The sequence below is a fragment of the Rhinopithecus roxellana genome, chromosome 19 (genome assembly GCF_007565055.1).
Source record: "Rhinopithecus roxellana isolate Shanxi Qingling chromosome 19, ASM756505v1, whole genome shotgun sequence".
NCBI classification, from domain to species: Eukaryota; Metazoa; Chordata; class Mammalia; order Primates; family Cercopithecidae; genus Rhinopithecus; species Rhinopithecus roxellana.
In genome coordinates, this window is record NC_044567.1 from 47,549,977 (window position 1) to 47,572,933 (window position 22,957).

General features: G+C 49.0%; 1 long non-coding RNA gene and 1 pseudogene across 2 annotated transcripts; one reads left to right on the forward strand and one right to left on the reverse strand.

Moving 5' to 3' along the window:
• The first annotated feature begins 1,829 nt into the window (after positions 1-1,829).
• On the forward strand, positions 1,830-11,722 carry LOC115894902. Of its 2 annotated transcripts, XR_004055136.1 has the most exons (4): positions 1,837-1,879; positions 2,908-2,962; positions 9,919-9,967; positions 11,581-11,722. It is a non-coding gene; the product is annotated as an uncharacterized LOC115894902 (long non-coding RNA). The 2 variants fall into 2 exon arrangements; XR_004055135.1 differs by lacking the exons at positions 9,919-9,967; positions 11,581-11,722 and adding an exon at positions 9,695-9,883 and having other exon boundaries at positions 1,830-1,879.
• Positions 11,723-12,247: 525 nt separating this feature from the next.
• Positions 12,248-21,516, reverse strand: LOC104661284 (annotated as a pseudogene).
• Between the last annotated feature and the right edge of the window lie 1,441 nt (positions 21,517-22,957).

Below are 22,957 nucleotides of genomic sequence, written 5' to 3' on the forward strand. Positions count from 1 at the left end.
GAACTAACACCAGCAAGAAACTCACTCATTACCACAAGGAAAACACCAAGACATTCATGAGGGATCTGCCCCCATTACCCAAACACCTTTTGCTAGGCTCCACCTTCAACATTGGGAGTATATTTTTACACGAGATTTGGGGCACAAATATCCAAACTTTATCAGTACGCTCTGTAATGTCTTTTTCTTTTTCTTTTTCTTTTTTTTTTTTTGAGACGGAGTTTAGCTCTTGTTGCCCAGGCTAGAGTGCAGTGGCACGATCTCAGCTCACTGCAACCTCTGCCTTCCAGTTTTCAAGTGATTCTCCTGCCTCAGCCTCCCAAGAAGCTGGGACTACAGGCACGTGCCACCACGCCCAGCTAATTTTTTGTATTTTTAGTAGAGACGGGGTTTCACCATGTTGGCCAGGATGGTCTCGATCTCTTGACCTCGTGATCCGCCCGCCTCGACCTCCCAAAGTACTGGAATTACAGGCATGAGCCACCGTGTCTTGCCAATAGACTCTATTTTTTAAAAAAATTATTTTTTGTGGAGATGAGGTCTCACTTTGTTGGTTAGGCTGGTCTTGAACTCCTGACCTCAAGTGGTCCTTCCGTTTTGGCCTCCCAAAGTGCAACGATTATATGTGTGAGGCACTGCACCCAGCCTCAGTAGGCTTTTATGGTTTATGCTTTCTGTCCTTTTAAAAGTATTTCAACTTAATTTTCTACTCTCACTTTTTGTTGTAATTCATATATGTATGTAAGTGTATATATATTTACATGTAGGGTGTGTAATATAGTGTGTGTATATATAGTATTTGTGTGTGTATATATATAATGTGTTTGTGTATCTGTGTGTGTGTATTTGTTTGTTTGTTTTCGTTTTTTTGAGATAGGGTCCACTCTGTTACCCAGGCTGGAGTGCAGTGGTGCAGTCATGGCTCACTGCAGCCTTGACCTTCTGGACTCAATTGACCTGCTCGCCTCAGCCTGCTGAGCAGCTGGGACTACAGGTGCGCCACCACCACACCCAACTAATTTTTTTTTTTTTTGTAGAGGTGGGATTTTGCCATGTTGCCCTGGCTGGTCTTGAACCCCTGGGCTCAAGCGATCTGCCTACCTCACCTTCCCAAAGTGTTGGGATTACAGGTGTGATCCGCTGTGCCCGGCCTATATTACTATGTCGTATGCTGCAGAACCTCTTTTGGAAACAAACTGGGATATAAATAATACTCAAGTGCGACTTTCAGGAACTTACCCTTCATAGTAAGACAATGCCATTGAAACTTACTGTGTTTCATAAGAAGGGGAAGTACTGGCTCTACATTTATTTTTGCTTTTACATTCTGAGGATGGGAGGGAGAGGGATCCACAATAAATTTTGAGTACCATTGTGTTTGAACAATAATAGCTGATTAGCCTAATTCCTTTCAGAAGGGAAATCAGCATGCATGAGATCATTTCTTGCCACTTAAATTAAAATTCTAAATTCGTGAGTATGGCTCTTTAAGAGAAACCACACCTACTTGACTGCAGTCATCCTAGCTGGCCATAAGACAGGAAGTAAAGGACCGGGCGCGGTGGCTCAGGCCGGTGATCCCAGCACTCTGGGAGGCTGAGGCGGGCAGATCACAAGTCAGGATGAAGGAGACCATCCTGGCTAACACGGTGGAACCCCATCTTTACTGAAAATACAAAAAACTTAGCCGGGCATGGTGGCGGGTACCTGTAGTCCCAGCTACTCGGGAGGCTGAGGCAGGAGAATGGCGTGAACCCGGGAGGCAGAGCTTGCAATGAGCCGAGATCGCCCCACTGTGCTCCAGCCTGGGCAACAGAGCGAGACTCCATCTCAAAAAAAAAACAAAAAACAAAAAAACCAAAGGACAGGAAGTAAACAGGTAACAGGCAGATGTTGAAAGCCTTGCTCCATTCTTTCGTTGAGAGGACCTTTTTGTTTTTTTCCTCCCTCTCCCCAGGTAAATAATCCCAGCATCCTTGTGTTTTCATTAATGTAAGATTTAAAAAATTGTGGCAGATTTTTGTTTTGTTTTGTTTCTTTTAGATGGAGTTCCGTTCTTGTTGCCCAGACTGGAGTGCAATGACACGATCTTGGTTCACCGCAACCTCTGCCTCCCGGGTTCAAGCAATTCTCCTGCCTCAGTCTCCCCAGTAGCTGGGATTACAGGTGTGCGCCGCCACTCCTGGCTAATTTTTTTTTATTTTTAGTAGAGACAGGGTTTCTCCATGTTGGTCAGGCTGGTCTCAAACTCCTGACCTCAGGTAATCCATCCGCCTCGGCCTCCCAAAGTTCTGGGATTACAGGCATGAGCCACCGTGCCTGGCCCGTGGCAGGAGTTTAAAAGTTAAAATGTACTTTACTTATTTGTTTATTTTATTTTATTTTATTTTATTTATTTTATTTTATTTTATTTTATTTTATTTTTGAGATGGAGTCTCGCTCTGTTGCCCAATCTCAACTCACTGCAAGCTCCGCCTCCTGGGTTGTTGCCGTTCTCCCGCCTCAGCCTCCCGAGTAGCTGGGACTACAGTTGCCCGCCACCTCGCCCGGCTAATTTTTTGTATTATTTTAGTAGAGACGGGGTTTCACCATGTTAGCCAGGATGGTCTCGATCTCCTGACCTCGTGATCCGCCCGCCTCGGCCTCCCAAAGTGCTGGGATTACAGGCGTGAGCCACTGCGCCCTGCCTAAAATGTACTTTAAAAAAATTGCTTGTCCTCTGAAGAAGATCACATGTGGTCAGGAACAACTGTTTGTGAAGAAAGTTCTGAAATATTCTTGGGGGGCAGCTAGTACAAATGCTGCTCTCCCATTTTCAGGAGTTTTGAAGTTGTAGGGAAGATACTACGTTTTTGATCATCTGAAATCTTTCATTACCTGTTTCTTTTTTTTTTTTTTTTTTTTTAGAGATATGAACTGTGTCCCCATCAGGATGGAGCCTAAAAAAGAACAGATAATGGGGGTAAGTGCAGAGATTTATTGAAAAAATTTGTATTGAAAACTGGGGCGGTGGAGTATTCTCAAATGCCTGGTAGTTTATTTTATTTCATCAAATTAAACAGTGTTTTCTACTCATTTTTAACAGTAGTGGCTGTAATTTATGAATCCTTATTGTATTGACCCACCATTTTTCTACTTTGTGGACAAACAAGCATTGGATATTTTATGCAGAATGATCTATTAAATACATACTTCTAATTAAAATTCTAATTTTTTTGGCTGGGCGAGGTAGCTCACACCTGTAATCCCAGCACTCTGGAAGGCCGAGGGAGGCGGATCACCCGAGGTCGGCGGATCACCCGAGGTCAGGAGTTCGAGTCCAGCCTGGCCAACATAGCGAAACCTGGTTTCTACTAAAAATAGAAAAATTAGCCGGGTGTGGTGGTGCATGCCTATAGTCCCAGCTACTTGGGAGGCTGAGGCAGGAGAGTCGCTTGAAGTCAGGGAGTGGAGTTTGCAGTGAACCAAGATTGCACCATTGCCCATTAGCCTGTGTGACATAAGGAGACTGTCTCAAAATAAATAAATAAATAAATAAATAATAAATAAATAAGTCTATTTTTAAAAATGGATATAGTTTCTTGTGTTAAGAATTTTTTTTTGGGCCGGGCGTGGTGGCTCAAGCCTGTAATCCCAGCACTTTGGGAGGCCGAGACGGGCGGATCACGAGGTCAGGAGATCGAGACCATCCTGGCTAATACGGTGAAACCCCGTCTCTACTAAAAAATACAAAAAACTAGCCGGGCGACGAGGCGGGCGCCTGTAGTCCCAGCTACTCGGGAGGCTGAGACAGGAGAATGGCGTGAACCCGGGAGGCGGAGCTTGCAGTGAGCTGAGATCCGGCCACTGCACTCCAGCCTGGGCGGCAGAGCAAGACTCCGTCTCAAAAAAAAAAAAAAAAAAAATTTTTGAAAAATGAGCCACATTTTGTTGTTGTTGTTGTTAGACCTAAAATCTGTTGTTTCAGATTCTTTTTTTCTCTTTTGTACATCTCTAGACAGATGATGTTTCTAGTGAATATTAATTTTATTTAACTCTGAGGATCTTTGTTGCTTGAATATAAAGAAATGTTGACTTTTAGGCTGGGTGTGCTGCCCGACACCTGTAATCCCAGCTCTTTGAGAGGCCAAGGTAGGAGGCTCACTGGAGCACAGGAGCTGAGACCAGCCTGGGCAACATAGGGAGACCTTGGTCTCTGCAAAAGTAAATATAAAAAATAAAAATAAAAAGACTTAGTTACACATGGTGGCATGCGCCTGTAGTTCAGCTACTTGGGGAAGCTGAGCCAGGAGGATGACTTGAGCCTAGGAGGTCGAGGCTGCAGTGAGCCATAGTCATACCACTGTACTTCAGTCCCTGGGACAGGTGAGAGTGACACCCTGTTTCAAGAAAGAAAAAAAAAAGAACGAAAGAAAGAAAGAAATGCGGACTTCTGTATCACGTTTTGGTGTGCTTTCCTATGGACTCTTGTGTATTCCTCATTTACTTCTCCACTTTTCATTATCTTTGTCAGAGAAATCATATTTTTCTACACCTCAGTACTATTCTGAAATGTGTACGTGTGAGTTTATTAGACCCTGGCATATGTGATGAGGCAGCTAAAAAAATGTAGAGGTTTAGCTATTATTACTATACTCTTCTCCAGTTTGGGTAGCCGCCTCTAAAGTAGTCTTGGCATAGACTAGAGTAATGGTGTGAGTAGATAAAAGGGAAAAATACAATGATTTTGGCTAGCTATATATATTTTACGGTTTAATCTTCAGACTATTTTATAGAGTCAGATTGTACAAAATTTAAAAATATATTCAAAATCCTTCCTGTTACTCCTCTTCCCCATCTGCTCAGTTTATCAATAGCTTTCCTGCTACCATGTAATTGTTACTTACTTGCATGTCTTTCTAGGTTTCTTTTGCATATTCAAATGTGAATAGACAAATACTTATTTACTGCCTCCATCTTTATACAAATGGGTTAATATTATATACTCTTCTGCATCTTAATTTATTTCACTGAACAATTTACCTTGGTTTTTTTTTTTCTTTTCTTTCTTTTTTTTTTTTTTTAAGACTTTGTTTTCTTTTTTCTTCAATTTTCTTTTTTTATTTGAAGCTTCGCTCATTCGCCCAGGCTGGAATGCAGTGGTGCAGTCTCAGCTCACTGCAACCTCCACCTTCTGGGCTCAAGCGATTCTCCTGCCTCAGCCTCCCAAGTTGCTGGGATTACAGGTATGCGCCACCACGCCCAGCCAATTTTTGTATTTTTAGTAGAGATGGGGTTTCACAATGTTGGCCAGGCTGGTGTTGAACTCCTGACCTCAAATGATCCTACTTCCTCGGCCTTCCAAAATGCTGAGATTATAGGCGTGAGCCACCACACCCGGCATGAACAATTTATCCTGTTTTCAGTATAGAGCTTTTTTTTAATTTTTAACCATGTTATCTAATTGATCAGTTGTTGATGCACTTTCTGATCTTCTACTTTGATGACTAACTCTTGTATATGTGTCATTTGCTTGTATACAAGTATATCTATAGGATTATTAATTTCCATAGGTGGAAACATTGGGTCAAAGGAGTGTTGCAATTAATTTTCATAGATAGTCCCAAATTATTCTCCCTGTAGTTTTATGAATATATGTTCCCAGTTTTACCAATATACGAATAAAAAAGGTGTTCTTCATACCTTTGGTAATCTAACAACAGGTAAAAGTTTGTATATCCAAGCAGTAGTTTTGCATTTCTGTTAGTATTACTGAAGTTGACTTTTTTTATAGTTTGAAGAGCAATTTGTTCTTTTCTGTGGTCTGCTTTTTCACTTGGTTGTTGATATTTCTTTTTTCTTTTTTCTTTTTTTTTTGAGACAGGGTCTCCCTCTGTCACGTAGGCTGGAGTGTAGTGGCTTGATCTTGGCTCACTGCAGCCTCTGCCTCCCCCGTTAAAGGGACTCTCCTGTCTCACTCACCCGAATAGCTGGGATTATAGGCGCACGCCACCATGCCCAGCTGATGTTTTTATTTTTAGTAGAGACGGGATCGACCCACCTCAGCCTCCGAAAGTGGTGGGACTACAGGTGTGAGCACCATGCCCAGCCACAGTTATTGATTTTTTTAGTGTGATTTATTGGAGCGTTCATAAGGAGCCCCTCATATATTATTATGCTGTTTTCATATGAGTTGGACTAATTTTTGCCCATCTGGTTAGTCTTTATTTATATTGTGTTTTTGAAAAAACCTTTTTTTTTTTTTTTTTACCATGCATGGTTTTTTACTTCATTTTGTTCAATTTATTAATCTTTCATGGTGTCTGTATTTTGAGTTATTAGTTAGAAAGGCCTTCACTATTCCAAACTTCTGGGTTTTTTTTGTTTTGTTTTGCTTTGTTTTGTTTTTAAATGACAGGTTTTCATTCTGTTGTTCGGGCTGGAGTGCAAGTAGCAGGATCCTAGCTCACTGTAGCTTTGTAGTCCCGGGCTCAAGTGATCTTCCTGCCTCAGCTTTGAGAGTGTTGGGATGACAGGAATGAGCCGCTGCACCTGGTGTAAACCTTCCATCTTATTAAATGTTTTGTATTTGTCTTTCCTATTCTGGTTTGTTTCACTCATTCCATTCTACCCTCTCTATTAGCTTAAAAATAAGTTAATGTTACTTTGTACTTTTTTCCTCTTTCTGAAGCCTCTGAAACTCTTAGGATACTGTAAATTCACTTGTGCATCTCCTGACATGTATTTTATTTTTGTCATGTACTTTCATTCTCTGTTTCTTTAAGAATTATAGTGGTTTTGTCAGGTGCTTGTTGAGGATTATGCTTGTCACTTAAAATGAAACAGTTTGTGTAAATTTGGTGTCGTTTTTCTTTGAATTCTATATAGAACTTCATGAGAAACTGTAACTTTTCTGGGAAAATTTCTGATAAATTTGTTTTTTGGCAAAATTATAGGGACACTCCCTTTTCTCTCCTTTCTCTTTTCTGTCTTCCCTCCATGCCTTCCTCTCTTTCTCTTTCTTTCTTTCTTTTTTTTTTTTTTTTTTTAGCAGTGTATCACTTTGTTGCCCAGTGAGCCAAGATCAATAGGTGAGAGTGCAGTGATGTAGTCATAGCTCACTGCAGCTTCAAACTCCCGGGTTCAAATGATCCTCGTGCCTCAGCCTCCTGAACAGGTGGGACCACAGGCACACCATGCCTAGCTAATATTTTTTTCTTTTTCTATTTTTTGTAAAGACAAGCGGTCTTGCTTTGTTGCTGAGGCTGGTCTCGAACATCTGGGCTCAGGCTATCCTCCTGCCTCATACTCCCAAAGTGTTGGGATCACAGGCATGAGCCCTTAGGCCCAGCCTATTTTTATGTATTTGTCAATTTTGGTGTGCTCTATTTTTTCAAGACTACTTTGTACAAGTTGCTGAAACTGTTGGACTAACATTGCCAATAGTATTTATTTATTTATTTATTTATTTTTGAGATGGAGTCTTGCTCTGTCACCCAAGCTGGAGTGCAGTGGCCCGATCTCGGCTCACTGCAGACTCCACCTCGCAGGTTCAAGTGATTCTCTGCCTCAGCCTCCCAAGTAGCTGGGATTACAGGCAGGCACCACCATGCCCAGCTAATTTTTTTTATTTTTAGTAGAGAGAGGATCTTGCCATGTTGGCCAGTCTGGTCTTGAACTCCTGTCCTCAGGTGAACCACCCGCCTTGGCCTCCCAGAGTGCTGGGATTACAGGCGCAAGTCACTGCACCTGGCCGCCAATAGTATTTTATTATTATTTTGTTAATTTTGCTAGCATTGGTGGTTATTACCCAATTGTTATTCCTGATGTTGGTGAATTTTTTTTTTAACTTAATTTCTTTTTTTTTTTTTTTGAGATGGAGCCTTGCTCTTGTTACCCAGGCTGGAGTTTAGTGGCAGGATCTTGGCTCACTGCAACTTCCGCCTCCCTGGTTCAAGTGATTCTCCTGCCTCAGCCTCCCGAGTAACTGGGAGTACAGGTGCATGCCACCACACATGGCTAATTTTTTGTATTTTTAGTAGAGACGGGGTTTCACCATGTTGGACAGGCTGGTCGTGACTCCGGACCTCACGTGATCCACCTGCCTCAGCCTTCCAAAGTGCTGTGATTACAGGTGTGAGCCACCACACCCGGCCAGATGTGGGTGATTTGTGTTCTGAATTTTTCTTTGTTTTAATTTTAATTTCTTTTTTTTTTGACCAGTCCAAATAGAATTGTTCAGTTTTGTTGACCTTTTTAAAGAAAGTTTTGGGCTTTGTTAATTTTTTATGCCATCTCCCTGTTTTCTATTTTGTTAAACTTCTGCTCTTTATTATTTCCTTCCTACTACTTGTTATATAACTATATAACTACGTGTTATATTTTCCTCTTCTTTTCTAACTTATAAAGGTGGAAACTTAGGTCTTTTCTTTTAGATATTCTTTTTAATGAAAATATATATGCTGTAAGTTCCTCTCTGTTGCTTTTATTGAATCCCACAAGTTGTGTTGTTTTTGCTTTTGTTTTTGCCACTGTTGTTGTTTTGAGACAGGGTCTCAATTTGTCACCCAGGCCGGAGGGCAGTGATGGGATCTCGGCTCACTGAAGCCCCAACCTCCTGGGTTCCAGCGATCCTCCTGTCTTAGCCCCTCAAGTAGCTGGGACTACGGGTGCACGCCACCTTATCTGGCTAATGTTTTTGTATTTGTCGTAGAGACAGGGTTGCACCATGTTGCCCAGGCTGGTCTCAAGCTCCTGAGCTCAAGCCATTAACAGGCGTCAGCCACCACTGCCCCAGCCTACATCTCAAGTTTTGATAAATTTCATATTTGTTGCCATTCCGTTCAAGACATTTTCCACTTTCCCTTGTGACTTTCTCTTCACTATCTTAGTCTATCTTGGACAGAAGTAGAAGTCTTCTGCTGTTTGTTCTTAACATTGATTTTCCCTCTTACTTCTCTTCTGTTTTTTTGTGATTATTTTTGAATGCTGTATTTTCATCAGTTTAACAATGCAACGGTTAGTATTGCATAATTAATTACATTAAATTGCCTTAAATTGCCTTTTTGGCCATATCTCTTCCTATATAGATAAGTATTTATATTTATATAGTGGTTGCTGTAGGGATTATAATTTTCTTATCAGTAAATTGAGTCTACTGAGTGTAGCACTTTTTTGTTTTTTTTCTTTTTGAGACAGAGTCTTGCTGTGTCGCCCAGGCTGGACTGCAGTGGCAGTATCTTGGCTCACTGCAAGCTCCACCTCCCAGGTTCAAGCAGTCCTCCTGCCTCAGCCTCCTGCGTGGCTGGGACTACAGGCACACACAACTGCACTCAGCTAATTTTTGTATTTTTAGTGGAGACATGGTTTCGCTATATTGGCTAGGCTGCTCTGAAACTCCTGACCTCAAGTGATCTGCCCGCCTTGGCCATCCCAAGTGTTGGGATTACAGGCGTGAGCCACCTCACCCGGCCTGTGTGTACGACTGAACACGAAATGTAGAATGAAACCATATAGACTTCTTTTACCTGTTGCTTTTCCAGATTTTGTTATAGTTTTATCAGAAAGCTACGTACATTCACAAACCAACCAGTGTTCTAGTATTAATGTAAATGGTCATTTGCATTGTAAATGAGTGTGAAGGCATTAATGTTTTATATGTTCATTATATATTCAGTGTGCCTCCATGTTTATCGCTCTTCATGTTTTTCTTCAGGTCTGAGCTTCCTTCTGGAATCATTTTCCTATTACCCAAGGAAAATTGTTTGGTGTTCCCTTTAATGGAAATCTTTTAAAAAATGTTTTCTGGCTTTATTTAGTTATCTAGTTTTTCGTTTGATAACTTGCCTTTTGTTTTTAAAATTTTCATTTCTTTCCCTTAGTTTTCTGTAGTTTTATTAACGTCCCTTGGCTTATATCTTTATTTACTCTGATTTATAGTGGTTCTTCAGTCAGTGGCTTTGGGTCTTCTGTTCTGGAAAATGTTCAGGTATTATCAATATATAAAAGGATATTAATATTGATAGTGAATGTTGGTATACATTTAGTGAATAAAATTAATCTGTAGGAAACTCTTTATATTTTTAACACCTTTAGTTAGTTGGATTTTGGCCCCAATTATATATTTTGTGATGATCACTTTGTTTCTCATTTTCTGCTTAATTCCTATCACCCATTTATTTATTTTCATTTTTATTTACTGGGAAACAGTAAAATTGAAGTAAGGCTGTTTTGTAACTCACTTAAAAACCTTCAGAAAAATATATTTCAATACAACTTTGGGAATTCTTTAGATTTGGTCACTATTTGCTGTCACACAGGATCGTGGTGTTGGTACCATTTGATTGGGTGTTGCATATTTGTATCCATGTTCCTTTGAAGGGTCAGTATGTCTGACGTCCCGAGTGTCTATTTCTCATTCTTTTTAATGGTAGATATTCATACACTGAAGCTTTAAGGTTTATTTTTCTTTTCGTTTCTAATTTTTAAATTACGATCTTTCCCTTGTTGAATGGGGCTATTTCTTTTTAAAATAAATACTACAAGGGTCCCCTGTCTTACGAAATGAGCAGCTTAGGTCTGTAATACTCTGGTCCTTGTATATGAATTACTTAAGAATGTGTATCTGTATATCCTTTGATGCTGAATGCTTTGATTTATTTTAATGACTAGCAAAAATTTTGAGATTATAAAATTGAGCATTTTTCTTCCTAGGTGTAATAAGCATATTGAAATATCACTTTCTAAATGAGAGATGATATGTATAAAATTTTTAAAATGGACTTTGAAGATTTTGCAAATAGAATTTTCTTATTGCTAATTATAGACATGATGTTATCCCATTTGGTAGTTGGGAAAAAATGTCTAACAATTTAATAAGATTGTACAATCATTACATTTGCATGGAATTTGAACTTTTTTATAGTGATTTTTATCTAGTTTACACCAGTTAGATGTGGCACCACCAACTTTTTTTTTTTTTTTTTTTTTTTTTTTTTTGAGGCGGAGTCTCGCTCTGTCGCCCAGGCTGGAGTGCAGTGGCCGGATCTCAGCTCACTGCAAGCTCCGCCTCCCGGGTTTACGCCATTCTCCCGCCTCAGCCTCCCGAGTAGCTGGGACTACAGGCGCCCGCCACCTCGCCCGGCTAGTTTTTGTATTTTTAGTAGAGACGGGGTTTCACTGTGTTAGCCAGGATGGTCTCGATCTCCTGACCTCGTGATCCGCCCGTCTCGGCCTCCCAAAGTGCTGGGATTACAGGCTTGAGCCACCGCGCCCGGCCGCACCACCAACTTTTAAACACCTCAAATAACTCTCATCTTCGTACTTAATTGTGCAATGGTACAAGTGTTTTAAACAGAAATGTGAGATGCTCTTTAGTAATGCTTTGAAAAGTGCATGAGTCTAATACTGACATTTCCTTTAATGTTTTTGTTTTTTAACTTATTTGCTCTATCAAATATAATGTGCAGGCATTTTTTCTTATTGAACTGCAGAGATAAATTTTTAGAAAACTGTATACCTTAATACTGATGGTATAAAAGTCTTCTTGCTTTCCCTAGTGCATAAAGTAACACTTCCAATATTTACCTTTCTATTCTTCAGTGGTACAATCATGGCTCACTGCTTCCTGGATGGGCTCCAGCAGTCCTCCTGCCTCAACCTCCTCACTAGTGGGACCATAGACACACGCCACCATGCCTGGCTAATTCTTTGACTTTTCTCTAGAGACAGGTTCACTTGTGTTTCCCAGCTGGGTCTCAGGACTTCTAGACTCAAGTGAATCTGAACCTCCTGCCTTGACCTCTCAAATTGTTGAGATTACACGTGTCAGTCACCACATCCGGCCTAAATTTCTTATGTGCCATGGTACTGCAAAACGTCATAATTAGGGGCAGCTGGATGGAAGGTGTAGGAGGACACTGTAGTGCCTTTTCAATATTTCTGTGTATCTAAAATAATTTAAACAGAAAACATTTATTTTAAAACATGAAGGGGGTTATCCTTCCATAAGGGTAGAGTACAAAGGCAGGCTCACGTTGTTTTTGGAATTCAGAACGCTGGTGGCAGGACTGGGGGTGCTGGGAGGGGCTGTACATGGTTGACTTTGTGATCTGGGGCTGGTGTGTTCCATCTGTGAATGTCTTTCGAGCTGCACACTTTCTTAATAAATTTTCATAAGTTTAACAAAAAATAAAATGAGGATGTGAAGCTGGCTTGGGTTGTTAAGTCTCGGGAAGTTATCCAGCCATGAGCCCTGCCCCAGATGCTTCTAGAAGCCTGGAGGGAACTGAGAACTTTCCAAGTAGAGGAGCAGGGGCAAGGCACTGCGGTGGGAGCGCACTGCTGCTTGTCCCTAGCTGCGAAGGGGGTGTCCTATGGAATCAGTGCTGGGTGCAGTGCAGGGCTGGAAGTCCATGTCCACACTGTGGCTCAGTGCAGTGAAAGCCAATCTCACCCCCTCCACAGGGTGTTCCGCCTGCCAGCAGGTGGCCAGCTGGTCTTCCTGGGATACAGTGCCATTGTAGAAATTAGGTGCAAGTCTCTTGTCCGCAGATGGGGTGCCCTGTTGCAGTGGGATATCTCCCAACCTCCCTCAGTCCTGATGGACCTGGGCGGGGTCTGGTGCCAGGGTTCCCATGGGCTTCCAGAGCTGGCCCTGTCCCACAGTCCCGAAGCTGTCCAGGACACATTCAGAAGGGACACGGACCCAGCAGCTCTGTTCGAAATCATAATGGGGGAACCAAGGGCCCCCTACATCCAGGTCCGTCGGGAGCCGGGGCATCGAGTTCCACTCCAGGAATCTCCAGGAACCCTGAGGTCTTCCCTGAGCCGGGGCCGGGCTGGCCACACCCTGAGTGCCCACAGGGTAGGTCTCTTCCCAGACAGCCCCACCAGGACAGGATGTGGAAGAATGAGGTGCCCATGGTGGGGAAAAATAACCAGATGGGCCGCTGGAACTGGGCTGGTGGGCCTGGAGGGGCCTGCATGTCCCCCTTGTAGAGGGTCATCTTGCCACCTGAAGCCAGCACAGGCCTAGGCGCCAAGGACCCTTGCTCGGGTTTGGCTGAAAGGAAAACAGTCGTGGTCAGCGTCTCCACTGAGCCCATGCAGGCCTTTCCCAGCCAGGCCCCACCTGCCTGGGTCTCTGGAGTCCTCAGGGTCTCTGTGTGGCCCCATGGTCTGACACTGAGGACACGCCTGTAGTCTGCTGATCCCAGGGGAGAGGTGTGTGCCACCTGGCATAGGGAAGCTGTTGGGGGATGGCAGGTGGCTCCTGGGACTGCCCCCAGGGTTCAGACTGGCTGGGGGCTTCCTACCACACACCATTGTCCCAGGGATATTGGGCCAGGGATACAGCCCCCAGTGAGAACTCAGGTGGGAGGGGACTTGGATGTCACCCAGCCCTTTGCCACCTCACATGGGGACCCATCTCCACAGTGGGGATTGGACCCGGACATGGGTCACCCTCTACCCTCCTGGGTTGCCCAGTCCATGCCAGGACTGACCATTCCCACATCTGCCTGAATTCTTGGCTCTGGCTCTGCGCCCGGGGTCCTGCTCATGCCCTCTCCCTGAATGCTCTGGGAGTGAGGGACTCCCGATTCCCTTGTCTCCCTGGCTCAAGGCTGGTTGTCCTGGCAACCTTGGAGGAGCATGCAGCAGTGAGGGGCCTCTGATGCTCTCTAAGGCTGTGGGTGCTTGCAGGCAGGAGTGGGGTCTCCCACAAATGAGTCTGGCTCCTCTAGTGCCCTAGAGGGCCCTGTGAGTCGGGGAGAGATACACCGTGGAAAGTGGGAGGGGGCTTGTTGGAGGGTCATGCCCACATCGCCCTCCTATGTGCACAACACATCCAGTACACATGCACTGAGCGCCTGTCCTGAGGACCGGTGGGCCTCCGGTACTTTCTTAGAGTCCAGGAGGAAATGGAGGAGGAAGAAAAGGTGAAGAGGAAGGCCCAGGTAGTAGGATTGTCGGTTCCGGGCACTCCCCTACTATTGACTGCCCCAGAGGGTGACATTGGAAGGACATGGCACTGGAGTCCACCTGGGGATGGCAGGTCCCTTGCTTCCTTGTTAGTTTCTTTGTAGAGGCCTTAAGATGCTTGAGCACAGAGTCATCATCCAACTCCCAGGTATGGAAGAACTGGTTCCGAAACCGTGCCCACAGGCCAGACTTGGACGTCTTCATGAGGTGCTCTAGGGACAGGGTGGACATCAGGCCAGGAGAGTTCCCTGGGAGGGGGCACAGCTGATACCCCGTGGCCACTTCAGTCTCCCACTGGGTGGTGCTGGATCCTTTTGTGGCCACCCCAGGGGCCCTGATGTGCACAGGAGGCTGTGGCTGGGGGATGACCTGAACGGGGAAGTGCTCACGACACTCCTGACTTTCATCTGGGTCATGTGGGGTATGGGCTCGGTGTCACAGTCCCCTGCCCAGCCCACCTGGCCAAACCTCCCTCTGGGTCAGAACAGAGGATCATGAGGACAGTGTGAGGAAGCTGCCCTCGGGTAAGTCAGCGTCTGACCCCAGGGCTCCCCAGGCCCCACTGGGCACATGGAGACTTACTCCTCTGAACCTTAAAGGCAATGCTTGTGATCGGCATCAACACCTGTTCTCCTTCCAGCAAATACACATCCCACAGGTGCAGGGTGAGCCCAAGAGAGATATGTGGGGATAGTAGGTGTGGGAGACTGTAGCCCTTCCAGGCTGGGGCGGGTGGCTTCAGCTGAGCCCACTGGGGCTTCAGTCCCCAGAGTCAGTGACTTCCCCCATGAGGGTCGCCTGAGCCCTCCAGGACGCTGGGTCAGACAAGGTCTTGCAGCTCCTCATGGGGGGCACTCATTTGAGGGGGGATGTGGCTCCTGGAGAGAGGGGCTTGCCCAGGGCATGAGGCTTCCCTGAGCCCTCTCAAGTCGGTTCCTGGTCCTGTCTGCCCATGAGACTGGGCCTGAGCCCCAGCTTTTGCTCTGGGATGACCCCTCTTGGGCAGAGCATTTTGTTTGGGTGTCCTGTGGGGACCCCCCTGTGGGCTGAGCCTCCTGTGGGCTTGGGTGAGCCAGACCCCCGGGCTGGGGAAGCAGGGCACTGCAGGGCAAGGAGGGTCCCTGAGCCAGGGTCTCCCTGTGCCTTCTTACCCCGTCATTCAACATCTGGAGAAGCTATCCCAAGGAGGAACCCTGCACGCAAAGACCTTCCTTGTCCTGATGGGAGGAACAGAGGTGCTCAGGGCCCCCTGGGCTGCCCTAAAAACATCCCTCTTCCAGGGCCTCTGAAGACCCTTTCCCTAGTGCAGAACACTGGGTGGTTTCCAGGGCTCCCCACAACACCTTCCCCTTCCCACACTCTGGGTGGACACACTGCCCTTTGCCCTGCTCTGTGGGAGCTGGGCACCCATCCCTGTGCCTCTGTCTCCTCCAGGGCAGGAAAGGAAACCAACTCCCCGCCCACGAATAGCCCGATGTCCTCTGTCAGGCCCTGGCTGGGACTCCGCCAGTCACCAGCTCCACGAAGGGCTTCAGCCCCATTCCTCCAGCCCCATGGGAGGCAGGGCCTCTGGGGAAGAGCTGAGGGGACCATAAAACTCACCAGATGCCACAGGGTGTTGGGTTGTGGGGACCACAACCATGTGGGGACCACATGCCCCTGATGGTCTTGGAGCCCCTGGACTCTCCTGCCATTTGGGCTGTGGAATCCTGAGAAGCCCCCAGCCCATCATGAAATCAGAGCCTTCCCCCAAGATGTGGAGCCATCAGCTGGAAGAGCTGGGCAGCTGCAGAGGCCCCAAAACCCCAAGGCCTCCCACCCTCCCATCTGGTGACCTCACCATGCGGCCTTTGTCCTGGGGAGGTGGGGCAGGAGCATCCCATGGAGCCTGGCTGGAGGTTCCCTTGGAGGCCTCCTGGACCAGGGTGCAAAAAGGGCAAGCCTGACTCTGTGGCCACGGAAAGGCAGCCAGAACAGGGTGGGTGCTGGGCTTCCTGGTCATCTCCTGGAAGTGGGGTCGGGCCAGGGGACACAGGATGGGGAGATGCTGGACCTGGGCTTGGTTGGCCCATTTGTGGGCACCAAGGGCAACTGGAGCCCTGGTAGATGGAGGGCAGGGGGACTCTCAGGGAGGGGAGAGTCAGTTGCACACAATCAGAGCCGGAGGGCGTGGCAGCAGGACACAGAGGGTGGCCACGGGGGGATGAGATGCCCTCTGCTGATGGGGATGAAAGGCGTCTGACTTGGGCTTTAGGCATCAGCCGGGGACTCCCATGGGACCCTCAGCAGAGACATCCTAAAGGCTCCCAACAAGCTGGCAACACAAGGAAAGTGGCTTGGCTGAAAGCTGAGATCACCTGGCCAGGGTGGCTGCCCCCGGGACTCACTGCATGAGGTCTTGGGGGCAGCTGTCCACCTACCCTGCAGGGAGTGCCTCTCCCTGGCCAGTAGCTGCACCAGTGCCCAGAATGCATCCTCCTCAGGCAGATAAAGGAGGAACAAGCCCGCAATGTGGCTCAGGTCCCTGCAGTAGCCCACCTCCTGCAAGAGCCAGAGTCACCGTGAAAGGACATCACCTGGGAGGACTGAGGTCACCTGGGAGGAATCATGTCATTGGAGAGGGGAGAGGTGACTGGGGAGGCTTCCTCTGAGAAAGAGGCTTCCTCAGGATGCAAATTCGTTTCATGACAAGAGCCAAGTCCATTAGGCACATCAGCACCTTGTCCAAAATGTCTCCTGATAGCACCGTCCTTCGTGTGACTCTGCCAAGCTCCTGGGCTTTCAGGCAGCACCAGGAGGAGGGCATCATTTCTGGTTCTGAGAAGTGGTGGTCAGACCCAGGTGACACCAGGAGTCCAGGTCCTGACTTCTTTGTGTCTCAGTTTGACCCCTTGAGGCCACCCCCTTGCTTGGAGGTTTATGCCAGCAGTGAGCTGGAGTCCTACATCCTATATCCTGGTGGGTCACAAACACTAACTTTAAAAGAAGCGAGTGACACCCCCACCAGACACCCACTCCTGTGAATAGGGAAATACTGCCCGGGAACGTCACTGCTGGGAATACTCACCGGGTTATACTCCGAATATGCCAGGAGGATGTAGAATAGTTCCTGCTGCCTAGGAAACACAGAAAGGGGGCTTTTGTGTGTTTTGTGCAGATGCCGTTAGTTTCACTTTGTCCACAAAGCCTAACAACAAATCCCATTTCAGGTTCAGATGATTCACCAGATAAGCAGTGAGCTCTTCAGGGCCTTTGAGGAAATGTTTCAGTAAAATCCACATCTGTGACATGCAAATAGCCCAGTCGTACAGTGACTTGCCTGATCCTTTTCACTCTGAACGATTTTTTTTTTAATTTTATTTTTTTTTTCAGTTTGCACACACGCCAGTTCAGTCTGTGGATGTACAGTTCCTCCGTGGTTCTAAACCAATGGGCAGAGTCTCCCGGCCACCACTTCAGCCCCTCTTGGAGTGACTCCTTCATCTTCCAAGTCTCCAGGGTGGCCCCTATGCACCCAGCCTCTCCCTGATCCGTCAGCCCCTGGCCACCCAGACTGCTTCTCAGTCCCCATGATTTGGTCTTTTCCAGAATGGCCTAGGAATGGGAATCCTACTGTGGTAGCTTATTGTGTCTGGCTTCTTTCCCTCAACAAAATGCATCTAGAATCCACCCACGTTCCTGCGGGCATCACTGGCTCGTTCCCTTTTCTCACTGGGTCTTCCGTTTGGAGGGAGGACCAGCCTTGCTCTCCCCATTCCCGTGTTGAAGGCCATCCCCGAAGTCTCCATGTATGAGTGACAATGAATTAAGCAGTGAACATCTTATGTGGATGTCAGTTTTCAAATCAGTGGGTTCAATATCTGAGACACTCTGCGGACACGTGGTTGAAGTCCACTGAGCTTTGTGAGCCACTGCCCAACTGGCTGCCAAAGTGGCTGTGCGTTGTCATGTTCCCAGCAGACAAGGATGACAGTTTCCAGGACCCCTAATTGCCCCAGCATTTGGTGATGTCGGTGTTACCTCGGGAGGCTCAACGGCCCTCTGTCCTGCCACCCTTCCGTGAGTCCTACCATGGGTCCCCGTGGGTCAGGGAGAGCACCTTTCACCATTGTACATGATTTTGTTTGCTGCCTTCTGTCTCCTCAGGATCCTCCTGGGTTCTGGCCCCACGTGTTCCAGTCTGGCCCAGGGTTTGGAACTAGGGAGGTGCTTGATTCATGGTGCCGGCTGCTTCCCGGGCCAGGAGAGCTCTTAGCAACTCTGTCATCCCTCCTAGGTGACCCTGGTTTCTGCTCTGGGGAAGCCCCCATCCCACTCATTCACTCCATGTCTGCTGGGACCCTGTGGCTCCCGTAGGTTTACTTGGCTCCATATCGATCCCGGAAGAAGATGTGATTCCTTAGTGTCCCGCTCACGTCCAGGTCGATCTGGTGGATGTGTTCAGATGACCTCTTGCCCTTCTCCTTCATGACCTATAGGGCAGGGCCAAGAGGAGGAAGCAGCCTCAGAACAGATGGAAGACTCCCTGCCCCAAATGGCAGTCAGCCCACAGTCAGCACTTCAGGAAGGAAAGAAAGCAGGAAGGATTCCTTGTGCAGAAAGCTGCTTTTTGGCTTGCTACTGAAGCCGGAGAGGGTCCCCAGAGCCGAGTTTGTCTGTGGTGACTATGTCACCATCCGTGCCCAGGATGTGCATCTGACCATCCCACCCACCCCCCAGCCTGGGCTTGATGCTCCCTCCAGCTGGAGACCTGGGCCCCTGCCACGGCCTGTCCTGTTTGTTGTGCTCTGGCTGAACGTACCTTGTATGTTCTGGGGTTTTTCGACTTGACTTCCTGTATGTTCAGGAGGACTGACCACACTTGGCCCCGGATGTTCATGGGAATGCCCTTATATACTCGATCTATCAGCTGTGGGCAGAAAACAATCTGGTGTCACAGGCCACGGGGCGACCCCAGTGAGGACCAGAGCCCGAGGATTCTGGAAATGGTTGGTTTTGGCCCATGATTCCTCGTTAGAGGTGAGATCAGCTGGGACAGGGTCTCCCTTCCCAGGATTGAAAGAGTGGATGGACACTCAGAGTCGGGACTCTGATCTGAACCTTTTCCTTCCTTCGGGTCACCAGGGCATCCCTAGCCTTGAGCTCCGGGTGGTCCCAGCCCTAGATTCAGATTCCCTCCCACCAAGGTGATGCTTGCATGAATAGGCAGGCAAACCACCGACCAGGCCTGCAGTCCTCTGGGTGAGGACAGTGTGCCACCCGCCCTCTGAGAGGCTGACGGTGCTAGGCCACAGCCATGGGTGCCTGTCCCCTGTCTCTGCAGAGAGTGGTTCCGGGGCCTCTCCCTCCACACATTACCTTTGTGCTGTTCTTGTATGTCTCCCATTGTCCCAGCATTTCCATCCACTTGCTCTTTCGTGTTATCTCCCGCCGCATTTGCTGTCAAATGAGGAATGTTGGCGTTAGGGGAGCTGCCAGGCTTCCCAGAGCCGCCCGTGGATGCTGGGTCTTGGGCTCTGGAGCCCTGGTAGGACCCAGCTGGAGGGAGCCAGGGAAGGGCAGACCCTGAAGGCTGAGAGCCTTTGAGCAAATGAGCGCCAGTGGGCTGGCTTTGGGACCCCGGGACGTGCCATCCTCAGGCCACAGACACACCAGTCTTAGGTCAGGTCCCAGCCTCTAGGTGGGGTCCTGACACAGGCGGGCAGCCACCCCCAAGCCACAACTGTGGTTCTCACTTTGGAATTTTATCAAACTGCCCAAGTTACAGCAACTTGGGGTCAGTCCAGCAGGGACTGCTGCCCCTCCCAGTGACAGCGTGTTGCCCTCACCACCACCTGCCCCGGCCAGCTGCCTCCTCTGCCTCACCGACCACCCGCCCAGTCCCCACGCCCCTGGACCAGACCCCCTGTGCATCAGGCTCTTACCTTCACCTCCCGAGCAGTGGCCGGAGGCAGCTCTGTCTCACTGTAAGGCAACCCAGGCAGAACTGAGGACCTGCACAGTGCCTGGAGCTGCCGCACACTGGGAGCCAACCCCCAGAAAGGACAGGCTCTGTCCCTATCCAGCTCAGGGCTCAGTCCAGGAGAAGACACAGGGAAGGAGGACAAGGGCCTTCCTGTGGGGGTGACTCCCAGGAGGGGCAGGCCCTGGGAGAAGAAGGAGTGCGGGGCCAGCCTGGGCAGGGTTACTGGGGCCCCTGGCGTGGGGGACGGTCAGGCTGCATAATGGGGCTGCCTGTTCTGGACTCGAGGTGGTGCTTTCTGCTGGAGCTGAGAACGATCAGGCCTGAGATGGGATGGGGGCCGCCCAGGGTGGGCGACCGGGCCCTGACAGGGGTCCCTCAGGGAGTGACTGCATCACGCCACCAGGGTCAAGGCAGCCTGCCCTGAGACCTGCCTGGTGTACTCCTGGTGCACCAGGGGCCCATCCCACTTGACAGCCCCAAGGCCCTTGCAGGTTCTGACCTCCCAGCATCCACCTGCCTCTCTCTGCACCTGACCCACACACCCTGCATTTCAGAAGTGGCACGGCTCATCAGCTCCCATCCTACCTCCCCCAGGATCCTCTGTCTCTCCATCCTATGATCCCTAAGGGATGGTCTCCTGGCTGGACTCCTCTTACCTGGCCCCAGATACCTTCCCAGCACCAGACCCAGGGTCTTTAGCCACAAGCCCTGCTACCTCCCTGGCCTTAGCATGAGATGCCCAGAACGGGGCCCTGCCCGTCTTCTCCCCCATTCCCCTAGGACCACAGCCCCCACTGTCTCCATGCCTTTCCATCTTCCCAATGGGGGCAGTGAAGGCTGTAGCTCTGGGGGAAATGAGGGAGGACAGGGGCAGGTGGGCCCTCAGAGACCTGCTGGACAACAGCCCTGAGGCTGGGCCAGGCGTCCCTTCACCCTGTGGCCACAACACTTGGATCTCACTGGGGTTGTCTCCAAGTAGAAAGGGCCAGACCCTCAGGCTGCCCCACTCCTCTTGTGCTAACTTGTGGACAGAACTGCTGAGAGTCCAGGGGCCTAACCTAGCCCAGTCTCCATTCTCACCCACTCCCTAGATGGGCCCCGCACCTCTGGCCTAACAGCAACCTCGGGCTGGACGTGCAGGGGAGCCAGGGAGAAGTTCTGACCCCGGAAAGGAGATTGGCCCAACCCGGTGAGACAGTTCTGCCTTAGAAGCAAACCCATTCCTGAGCTGAGACAGGTGCTTTAGAGGTGAGGGGAGCATAGAGGACTCACTGCAGAATCCCAAAGTGATCAATGTTGTTGTAGATTCCACCAGGCTCAGGCCCCATGTCCTCTGGCAGCCCAGCTCAGTGTCCCTGTAACCCAGAGGGAGCCTTGGTGAGGGGTCCAAGGTAAAGGGTGCAACGGCCTGGGGGTAGTGGCCACCCGTCCCCACCCTGTGCTCCTAGTGAGCCCAGGACCCTTTGACCAGGGTGCACTGGAAGAGGCCTCCCTCCAAGGAGCAGACCGAACTGTACCTTCTCATACTTCATAATGATATTCTCTCGCTCCTGTGCCCGCAAACTGTCTGCATGCGCTGCGATTTCCATCCTGTGAGCCAAAAATCATTGTACCCAAGAGCTTCAGAGAAAACCTGAACCGCTCCCACCGGGCTCCCAGATGCTGGCTGGCTGCGTAACCCCCATTCCACCACCACCCCCAGGTAAAAACGGGCCAGACCCAGTGACCCACACCTGCATGAGTCTCTGGAGTCTCAAGCCCCAAGCAGGGGTGGGCATCATCCCAAGGACTTGAGGACAGTGGGACCTGGACAGAGAATCCCGTCGTCCCCAGTTGCCATGAAATGGGGACACACCTGCCCCAGCAGGTTGAATGGTGTCCACCTGCCAAGGGTGAAGGGCCCATGATGGGCTATTCCAGGGATGTGGAGGGAGACTGGGGTCAGCGATCAGAAGTCTCTGTACAATCGGCCTCCTGAGATGCTCAGGGACCACAGAGATGCCAGTTTCCTACAGGGATCAAGATCTCTCCTGACTGCTCTGTTTTTCTCCACTCATCACTTTGGCTCCCGTGGCCCTTCAGTCTGAACAGTGAAGCCACTTTAGGAATAATGCCAGCTGAGCAGGAGGGTGTTCGGTTTGGGGATGAAAATGATCTATTGTGCTCGTGGAAACCCTCACTCGGGGAGGGACTGTGGACTCCACCATTCTGAGCTGTCCCTACAGGAAGGGGCTTCATTTTCCTGGGTCACTGAGGAAAGACCGTGGGTCCTTGATCCTGGAGAACACCTGGATGGACCGTCCCTCCTGGGAACACTTGGGGCAAAAGGAGGGCGAGGCCTCGAGAGGACCAGACAGAGTAAGAAATACTTGGAGAGAATCCCAGTGCCTGGACCCCTTTGAAGAGAAGGGAAGATAGTTTCCCCCAGCCGGCCCTCCAGGGCTCCTTCATTTTCCACAACTGCCCAAGGGCAGAAGGCTCCCCTGGACAAGGGACCATGTGTGTTCAGTGAGGCCCACAGTGACCATCAGGATCCAACTTAGGGCACAGAGGTGTTCTGAGGACCCTCCTATCCCCCCCACCCACAGTGGATCCATCCCAGTGGCTCTGCCAGGACCAGGCTCTGCCCCATCGGGATGGGAAACCTGGGCAGACTTGGGATCTAGAGCAGGGAGGTCACAGGGTTCAGGCCTGAATTCCAGCACAGTGCACGGCAGGGCTGAGAGCAAAACCCAGGTTCATGTCTGGATTCCCAGGCCGGTTACCGCCTCTCTGACCCCAGACGTCTCACCTGTCCAATGGGTTCACTAGGGAACGGCACTCACTCTATGAAGCCACCATGAGGACGAAAGAGCCAATCGTCTACACGGGCAGTGGAGAACGGGGGCCCGGTGAGTGCTCAGGGATGACCTTCCTCGGTAGCTGCCCAGAGGCCAACACCGCCCACACCATAGCCACTGTCCCCAAGTCAGCCTGGAGGGAAGAGAGCAGGTCACACTCACCTGATTCTGATGAATCAGCTGGCCTGCG